Source organism: Bubalus bubalis, chromosome 15 (assembly GCF_019923935.1).
Source record: "Bubalus bubalis isolate 160015118507 breed Murrah chromosome 15, NDDB_SH_1, whole genome shotgun sequence".
NCBI lineage: Eukaryota > Metazoa > Chordata > Mammalia > Artiodactyla > Bovidae > Bubalus > Bubalus bubalis.
The window spans coordinates 12,439,228-12,448,190 of record NC_059171.1 but is presented as its reverse complement, the minus strand read 5'-3'; positions in this window follow the sequence as shown (position 1 = coordinate 12,448,190).

Below are 8,963 nucleotides of genomic sequence, written 5' to 3'. Positions count from 1 at the left end.
ATTATGGAAGGTCTTACTATTTGCTATGATAAGCCACAGGGAGTAACTAAAGTTTTATTGTTAATATAAATGGCATTTTAAAATTTGGAACATTTTTATGAGCATCTGCTGTCTACTGTTAACATCGTTTCATGGGAAATAGATGGGGAAACAGTGTCAGACTTTATTTTTTTGGACTTCAAAATCACTGTAGATGGTGACTGCAGCCATGAAATTAAAAGATGCTTACTCCTTGGAAGGAAAGTTCTGACCAACCTAGATAGCATATTCAAAAGCAGAGACATTACTTTGCCAACAAAGGTCCATCTAGTCAAGGGTATGGTTTTTCCAGTGGTCATATATGGATGTGAAAGTTGGACTGTGAAGAAAGCTGAGTGCTGAAGAATTGATGCTGAACCGTGGTGTTGGAGAAGACTCTTGAGAGTCCCTTGGACTGCAAGGAGATCCAACCAGTCCATTCTAAAGGAGATCAGTCCTGGGTGTTCATTGGAAGCACTGATGCTGAAGCTGAAACTCCAGTATTTTGGCCATCTCATGCGAAGAGTTGACTCATTGGAAAAGACTCTGATGCTAGGAGGGATTGGGGGCAAGAGGAGAAGGGGACTACAGAGAATGAGATGGCTGGATGGCATCATTGACTCAATGGACATGAGTTTGGGTGAACTCCGGGAGTTGGTGATGGACAGGGAGGCCTGGCGTGCTGCGGTTCATGGGGTTGCAAAGAGTTGGACATGGCTGAGTGACTGAACTGAACTGACTGTTAACACCAATCACTATGAAAAGTGTTTTCCATAAAGTAAGTTGTAATCATCTGGTTTAGAAAGATTATCCCTCTGGTGCAGCAGGGAGGGTGGGTTAGAGAGGAAAGAGTCTGAGGCAGAAAGAGCAATTAAGCAATTACAGCAAAGATCTAAATCAGTAATCTTCAAAGAGTGGCTCTAGACCAGCAGATTAGCATCACCTGAGAATTTATTAGAAATGCATATTCCTAAGCATCACCCCAAACCTAAGAAACTGGAGGTGGGGCCTAGCCATGTGTGCTTTCACAAGCCCTGCAGGTGAAGTTGGATGCACCCCAAAGTTTGTACGTCAGTGGTTTTCAAATTCAGGAATTATCTGGGGAGGTCATTAAAAATGCAGGTTCCAGACAGAATGGATAAAGAAGATGTGGATAATGTGTGTGTGTGTGTGTGTGTGTGTGTATAACTCAGCCATTAAAAAGAATGAAACAGTGCCATTTGCTGAAACATGGATACACTGTAGAAATTGTCATACTGAGTGAAGTCAGAGAAATACCATGTGATATTGCTTATATGTGGAATAAAAAGAATGATAAATATGAACATACAAATGATACTTATTTACAACACAGAAACAGACTCTAAGACTGATTTTATGGTTGCTAGTAGGGAAGGGTGGAGGGGAAAGACATTTAGGGAGTTTGGGATTGACATGTATACACACTGCTGTTTTTTTAAACATTTAATTTTTAACATGTTCATTTATTTTTGGCTGCTTTGAGTCTTCCTTGCTGCACGTTTGCTTTCTCTACTTGTGGGAAGCAGGGGCTACTCTCTACTTGTGGTGCATGGGCTTCTCATGATGGTGGCTTCTATTTTTCAACTGTATAACCAACAAGGACCTATTGCATAACAGGGAACTCTGCTCAATATTATGTAACAGTCTAAATGGGGAAAAGAATTGGAAAAAGTAGATACATGTGTATGTGTAACTGAATCACTTTTCTGTACATCTAAATTAACACAACATTGTTAATCAACTAGACTCCAATATATAATAAAAAGCTTTAAAAAATGCATGTTCCAGGGGCCTAAAAATCTATTTTAAAAAACTTCTCAGAGGTTCATATAATCAGCTGGGTTTGAATCCAATGGCCTAGATGGAAAATAATGTCCTCAGCTAAGACAGTGGTAATGAAAATGGAGGGATCAACTAGAAAAGGTATTTCTCAGACACTGTAATACCTCCAGAATTACATTAGGCCATGATGGCATAAAATTAGCCAAAGCAATTGCTGATTTGAAAGTACTTTCTAGTGGGAAAGAGAGGGGCAGGTGCTTCAGCATGACTAGGAGTCATGTATGGCAGTAAAGCAGAACTGAATAGCAAGGAGAGATAAGAAAGACTTCTTCAGTGATCAATGTAAAGAAATAGAGGAAAACAATAGAATGGGAAAGACTAGAGATCTCTTCAAGAAAATTTGAGATACCAAGGGAACATTGCATGCAAAAATGGGCACAATAAAGGACAGAAATGGTATGGACCTAACAGAAACGGAATATATTAAGAAGAGGTGGCAACAATACACAGAACTGTACAAAAAAGATCTTCATGACCCAGATTACAATGGTGTGATCAGTCACCTAGAGCCAGACATCCTGGAATGCAAAGTCAAATGGGCCTTAGGAAGCATCACTATGAACAAAACTAGAGGAGGTGATGGAATTCCAGTTGTGCTATTTCAAATCCTAAAAGTTGATGCTGTGAAAGTGTTGCACTCAATATGCCAGCAAATTTGGAAAACTCAGCAGTGGCCACAGGACTGGAAAAGGTCAGTTTTCATTCCAACCCCAAAGAAAGGCAATGCCAAAGAATGCTCAAACTACCACACAATTGCACTCATCTCACACGCTAGTAAGGTAATGCTCAAAATTCTCCAAGCCAGGCTTCAGCAATATGTGAACCATGAACTTCCTGATGTTCAAGCTGGTTTTAGAAAAGGCAGAGGAACCAGAGATCAAATTGCCAACATCTGCTGGATCACTGAAAAAGCAAGAGAGTTCCAGAAAAACATCTATTTTTGCTTTATTGACTATGCCAAAGCCTTTGACTGTGTGGATCACAACAAACGGTGGAAAATTCTGAAGGAGATGGGAATACCAGATCACTTGACCTACCTCCTGAGAAACCTGTATACAGTTCAGGAAGCCACAGTTAGACCTGGACATGGAACAACAGACTGGTTTCCAAATCTCCTTTCCAAGACTCCTTTCCAAATTGGGATATTTTCACCCTGCTTATTTAACTTATATGCAGAGTACATCATGCGAAATGTCGGGCTGGATGAAGCATAAGCTGGAATCAAGATTGCCAGAAGAAATATCAATAACCTCAGATATGCAGATAACACCACCCTTATGGCAGAAAGTGAAGAGGAACTAAAGAGCCTCTTGATGAAAGTGAAAGAGGAGAGTGAAAAAGTTGGCTTGAAGCTCAATATTCAGAAAACTAAGATCATGGGATCGTGTCCCATCACTTCATGGCAAATAGATGGGGAAATAGTGGAAACAGTGTCAGACTTTGTTTTTTTTGGGCTCCAAAATCACTGCAGATGGTGACTGCAGCCATGAAATTAAAAGACGCTTACTCCTTGGAAGGAAAGTTCTGACCAACCTAGATAGCATATTCAAAAGCAGAGACATTACTTTGCCAACAAAGGTCCATCTAGTCAAGGTTATTGTTTTTCCAGTAGTTATGTATGGATGTGAGAGTTGGACTGTAAAGAAAGCTGAGCACTGAAGAATTGATGCTTTTGAACTGTGGTGTTGGGAAGACTCTTGAGAGTCCCTTGGACTGCAAGGAGATCCAACCAGTCCATCCTAAAGTAGATCAGTCCTAGGCATTCATTGGAAGGACTGATGTTGAAGCTGAAACTCCAATACTTTGGCCACTTGATGCGAAGAGCTGCTTCATTTGAAAAGACCTTGATGCTGGGAAAGATTGAGGGCAGGAGGAGAAGCGGACAACAGAGGATGAGATGGTTGGATGGCATCACCAACTCAATGGACATGAGTTTTAGTAAATTCCAAGAGTTGGTGATGGACAAGAAGGCATGGTGTGCTGCAGTCCATGGGGTCACAAACAGTCAGACACGACTGAGCAACTGAACTGAACTGAACTGAAATATTTGGCTGCCTGCTGCTGCCTAGGTATCCTGAAAAGAGTCCAAGTGTCAGACACTTCTGAGAGACTGTACTGAACTGAACTGAGTTATCCTCAAAGTGTTATTTTGTAATGACCCTATTCTGGCTAGTGTATTTATTATATATTCTTGGGTTTTTTGTTTGTTTGTTTCTATTTATTTTTCGCTATGCCGTGTGCAGGATCTTCATTCCCTGACCAAAGATTGAACCTGGGCTACAGCAGTGAAAGGGGCAAGTCCTAACCTCTGGACTGCCAGGGAATTCCCTAAGAGTTTCAAATGGAATAGCATTTAGCAGTATTAATTTTGAAAAATATAATGCTGAATTGTGAGGTTTTAATTTTAAAGCAAAGGATGAGACTAAAATAACCAAATGAAAATTCTTAAGACTTTTTCAAGTTAATAAATCTTAACAAATGATTTGTGTTGATAAACTGTATTATTCCTCATAGTGAAGATCTCTTTGTTTGCTACAGAGAGGCTTTGGGAGTATTTTGGTAAATGTTTGAAAGTAGAGCAGGCCCTAAGGGGCTCTTAAGTCTGTAGCTGCTTTAAGTTTAGGGATGAAGCTTTTTTCTGGTAGCCCTGGAATAGTACAGTTGCTATTTACTCTGACTAAACATTTCACCTGGCTCTGCTAGACTAATTTAGGGTCCTCTGGATTCATTGTTTACTTTAAATAAGAAATCAGAAGGAATTCATTTGTAAGCCAAAGTCATCTATAGCAAATATCATCCCAAAACTGCTCCATAAGTGTGTGGAATTTTAAAAAGCTGCTTCTCTCCCAAACTCATTTTAATGAAAAGACATAAAAAATTGGAAATGTAAAAGGGTAGGCACTAGTCCTGACTTTCCTGTTCATTAACTTGCTATGTGATATGAACAAATTATCAGTGGGGCCTCTATTTTCTTCCATACTCTTAAGTATAAAATGGGATTCATGTGATAAACCATAATGGAAAAGAATATGAAAAAGAATGTATATTTGTCATATAGGTGAGTCACTTTTATGTACAGCGGTAATTAACAGAACATTGTAATTCAACCATACTTCAGTAAAAAAAATAAAAAAGTAAAGTACAATTCAGAATGTGTATACTGGAGAGGATGAATCAGAAGAGATGTTATTATAGATATTTATTGTACAACTGAAGTACAAAGTAGCAGTCCAAAATTGATGAAATGTAGTGACTAAGAGACAAGTAGAGTAAACACAACTGAAAAAGGAAGGGTATGCCATGAAAAGGAGGTATTCAAATTATTTCCCCCCCACTCTCCATTCCCCCTCGTAGAAACGTTCAGCTGTGATGCTGGTGTTGGTTCATCAATTAGCCAATATTTTCAAAACTCTAAAGTTATTTAAAAATTAGAAGTTATTTTTTACTTTTACTTTCTTTTTTTTTAATTACTTTTACTTTCAATAGTTCTAAGTTAACTGAACCTGAGGACACAGTATAATGTCCTTAAAAAAGTATTTGTGATAACATTTTAATATTTAATTAATGATTAAAGAAGGAAAGGAACTAAAATTTACCACCTTTCTGCCCCAAAGATATCTGTATCCATAGAATTGCCTGGATGAAGATTTTTAATTTATTTTTCTTTTTTGGGGGCCACACCTCACAGCTTGTGGTATCTTAGTTCTTCACAGCTTGTGGTATCTTAGTTCCTTGACCAGGGATTGAACCCTGGCCATGGCAGTGAAAACACTGAGTCCTAGCCACTGGATTGCTAGGGAATTCTCCAGGATGACTTTTTTCAAAAACTGTTTTCATTATCTTGTCCACATTCAGAGTCATGGCTTCATTGTTTACTTGTTCGTTAAATTTTTTGTTCTTGGGGTCATGGCTTTAGATAGCACCATTACATGATGATTCCTCTAAATTTCCAACCTAGACCTCTCCTATGTTGCCCCAGATTTGCACCTTAACATCTCCACCAGTGTCTAGTAAGCACTTCAAATCTGGACTATCCAAACTGAACTCATATTCCCTTCATGGTAACTACTCCTCTGCTAATTTCATTTTCTCAATAAATGGCGACTCCATCTTCCTGTTTCTCAAGCCTAAAACCTTAGTCATTTTTATTTACTCCTTTTCTCATACACTCTACCTCTGATTTGGCCTCTACCTTCAAAACATATCTTGACTGTAACTGTTACCACCTCTGCTGCAGCCACCCAGGGCTAAGCCACCATTGTTTCTTGTCTCAATTATGTAAATAGTCTAACTCAGCTCAAAACCCTCCCATTTCAGAATAAATGCCAGAGTCCTTATAATGATCCACAAGTTTCTACGTGATTTCTCCCAACCTTGTTATCTCTTTGACTTCATCTACTGCTCTCTGAACTCTGAACTCTGCTTCAGCCACCAAATCCTCAGTGCTCCTACTGCCCCTAAGTACCTGATTACCAAGGGACCTTTGTTGAGGGAGGCTTTCCCTGGTTACCTTATCTAAAATTTCAATACCCTCCATCTCTGCTTTACTCTTCATACCACTTTTCATTATCTAACAGTATATATTAAATAATTTACTTACTTTTATATTATTATAAATAATTTACTTATTTATCTATGTCCTTTATTGATTGTCCATTAGAAAGCAAAGTTCCATAAAGATAGGGATTTTTATCTGTTTTACCCACTGCTATATCCCCGAGTGGGCTTCCTTTGTGGCTCAGATGGTAAAGAATCTGCCTGCAATGTAGGAGACTCAGGTTCAATCTCTGGGTTGGGAAGATCCTCTGGAGAAGGGAATGACAACCCATTCCTGTATTCTTGCCTGGAGAATTCCATGGACAGAAGAGCCTGGTGAGCTACAGCCCACGGGGTCACAAAGAGTTGGACACGACTGAGTGACTAACACACATATCCCCCAGCACCTATAGTGACTGGCACAAAGTTAACCTCATTGGTAGACTTTGTGACTGAAATGCAGACAATTACAAATCATTTATGTAATAAATTATGTTAGTACTGAGAAATAGTATTCTTTCTGACTAAAATGGCAGATATCTTTTTAGGCCATTTTAATATAATATAATAAAATAATAAGTGAAATAAAATATTTCATGATGATGATTTTTATTCGAAAAAATAAAAAGTAAGGTTGATTTCTTCCCCCTTACAGACAATACCTATAAAACATAAATAAGTTGAAATTTACTCTTTCAAATAAAAGTATTTTATTTGCTATGTTCCAACTAGGACTGTATTTCTTTTGGATTATATTCATCCCTCATAGCTTTGCTTTTTGTCCTTATCTTTACTGTAGAAAATTAGCCAAAGTTTTTAAACCATGAACACAGAAATTTATGCTGTTATATAAGTAATAACATCTTTATTAAAAACACTAATTTTACCAAAATAAGGTCTAAAAACTGTAACAATGTATTATATAAAAAAGATAGCTACTCTACTACAATTTGGTAAAATTTAATACTAAATGATAAAAATTATTCTATTTACACACTTTTAAGTGTTTTGTTCAAACTGGAATATTTTTCTACATACTACAGATGGTGTCCTGGTTTGGAGATAGTTTTACATTAAAGGGGCCAAGACCTATGTATTTCTAACTAGTCACTGTATTAAAAGGTCTGTGTGCGTGCTAAGGCGCTTCAGTCGTGTCTCTTTAGGACTGCGACCCTATGGACTTGTAGCCTACCAGGCTCCTCTGTCCTTGGAATTCTTTGGGTAAGAGTATTCGAGTGTGTTGCCATTCCCTTCTCCAGGGGATCTTCCCAATCCAGGGATGGAACCTGAGTTCCTTTAGTCTCTTGCATTGGCAGGCGAGTTCTTTACCACTAGCACCACCTGGGAAGCCCTTGACCACTTTTAAAACATCAGTTCACTGATGTTTCCACTGTGTGCTTAGTCGCTCTGTTGTGTCTGACTCTTTGTGACCCCATGGACTACAGCCCGCCAGGCTCCTCTGTCCATGGGGCTTCTCCAGGCAAAATACTGGAGTGGGTTACCATTTCCTCCTCCAGGGGATCTTCCCAATCCAGGGATCGAACTCAGGCCTCCCGCATTGCAGGCAGATTCCTAACCTCCTGGGCCACAGTTGGGTACCTAAAAAGAAGGGCTTCCCAAGTGTTGCAGTAGTGAAGAATCTGCCTGCAGGAGACTCAGGAGACCCAGTGAGATCCCTTTGTAGGCAAGACCCCAAGGAGTGGGAAATGGCAATCCCCACTGACGTGCTTGCCTGGAAAATTTCATGGACAGAGGAGCCTGGCAGGCTATGGTCCAGGGGGCTGGGCAGGACTGGGCAACTGAGCACTCACGAACCTAAAAGGAACCTATTAACAAAGTCGTTGAAATTCAGTTCAGTTCAGACGCTGAGTCATGTCCGACTCTTTGCGACCCCATGAACGCCAGGCCTCCCTGTCCATCACCAACTCCCAGAGTTTACTCAAACTCATGTACACTGAGTCAGTGATGCCATCCAACCATCTCATCCTCTGTTGTCCCCTTCTCCTCCTGCCCTCAATCTTTCCCAGCATCAGAGTCTTTTCCAAAGAGTCAGCTCTTCGCATCAGGTGGCCAAAGTGTTGGAGTTTCAGCTTCAACATCAGTCCTTCCAATGAACACCCAGGGCTGATCTCCTTTAGAATGGACTGGTTGGATCTCCTTGCAGTCCAAGGGACTCTCAAGAGTCTTCTCCAACACCACAGTTCAAAAGCATCAATTCTTCAGCGCTCAGCTTTCTTCACAGTCCAACTCTCACATCCATACATGACCACTGGAAAAACCATAGCCTTGACTAGACGGACCTTTGTTGGCAAAGTAATGTCTCTGCTTTTGAATATGCTATCTAGGTTGGTCATAACTTTCCTTCCAAGGAGTAAGTATCTTTTAATTTCATGGCTGCAGTCACCATCTGCAGTGATTTTGGAGCCCCCAAAAATAAAGTCAGCCACTGTTTCCCCATCTATTTGCCATGAAGTGATGGGACTGGGTGCCATGATCTTAGTTTTCTGAATGTTGAGCTTTAAGCCAACTTTTTCACTCTCCTCTTT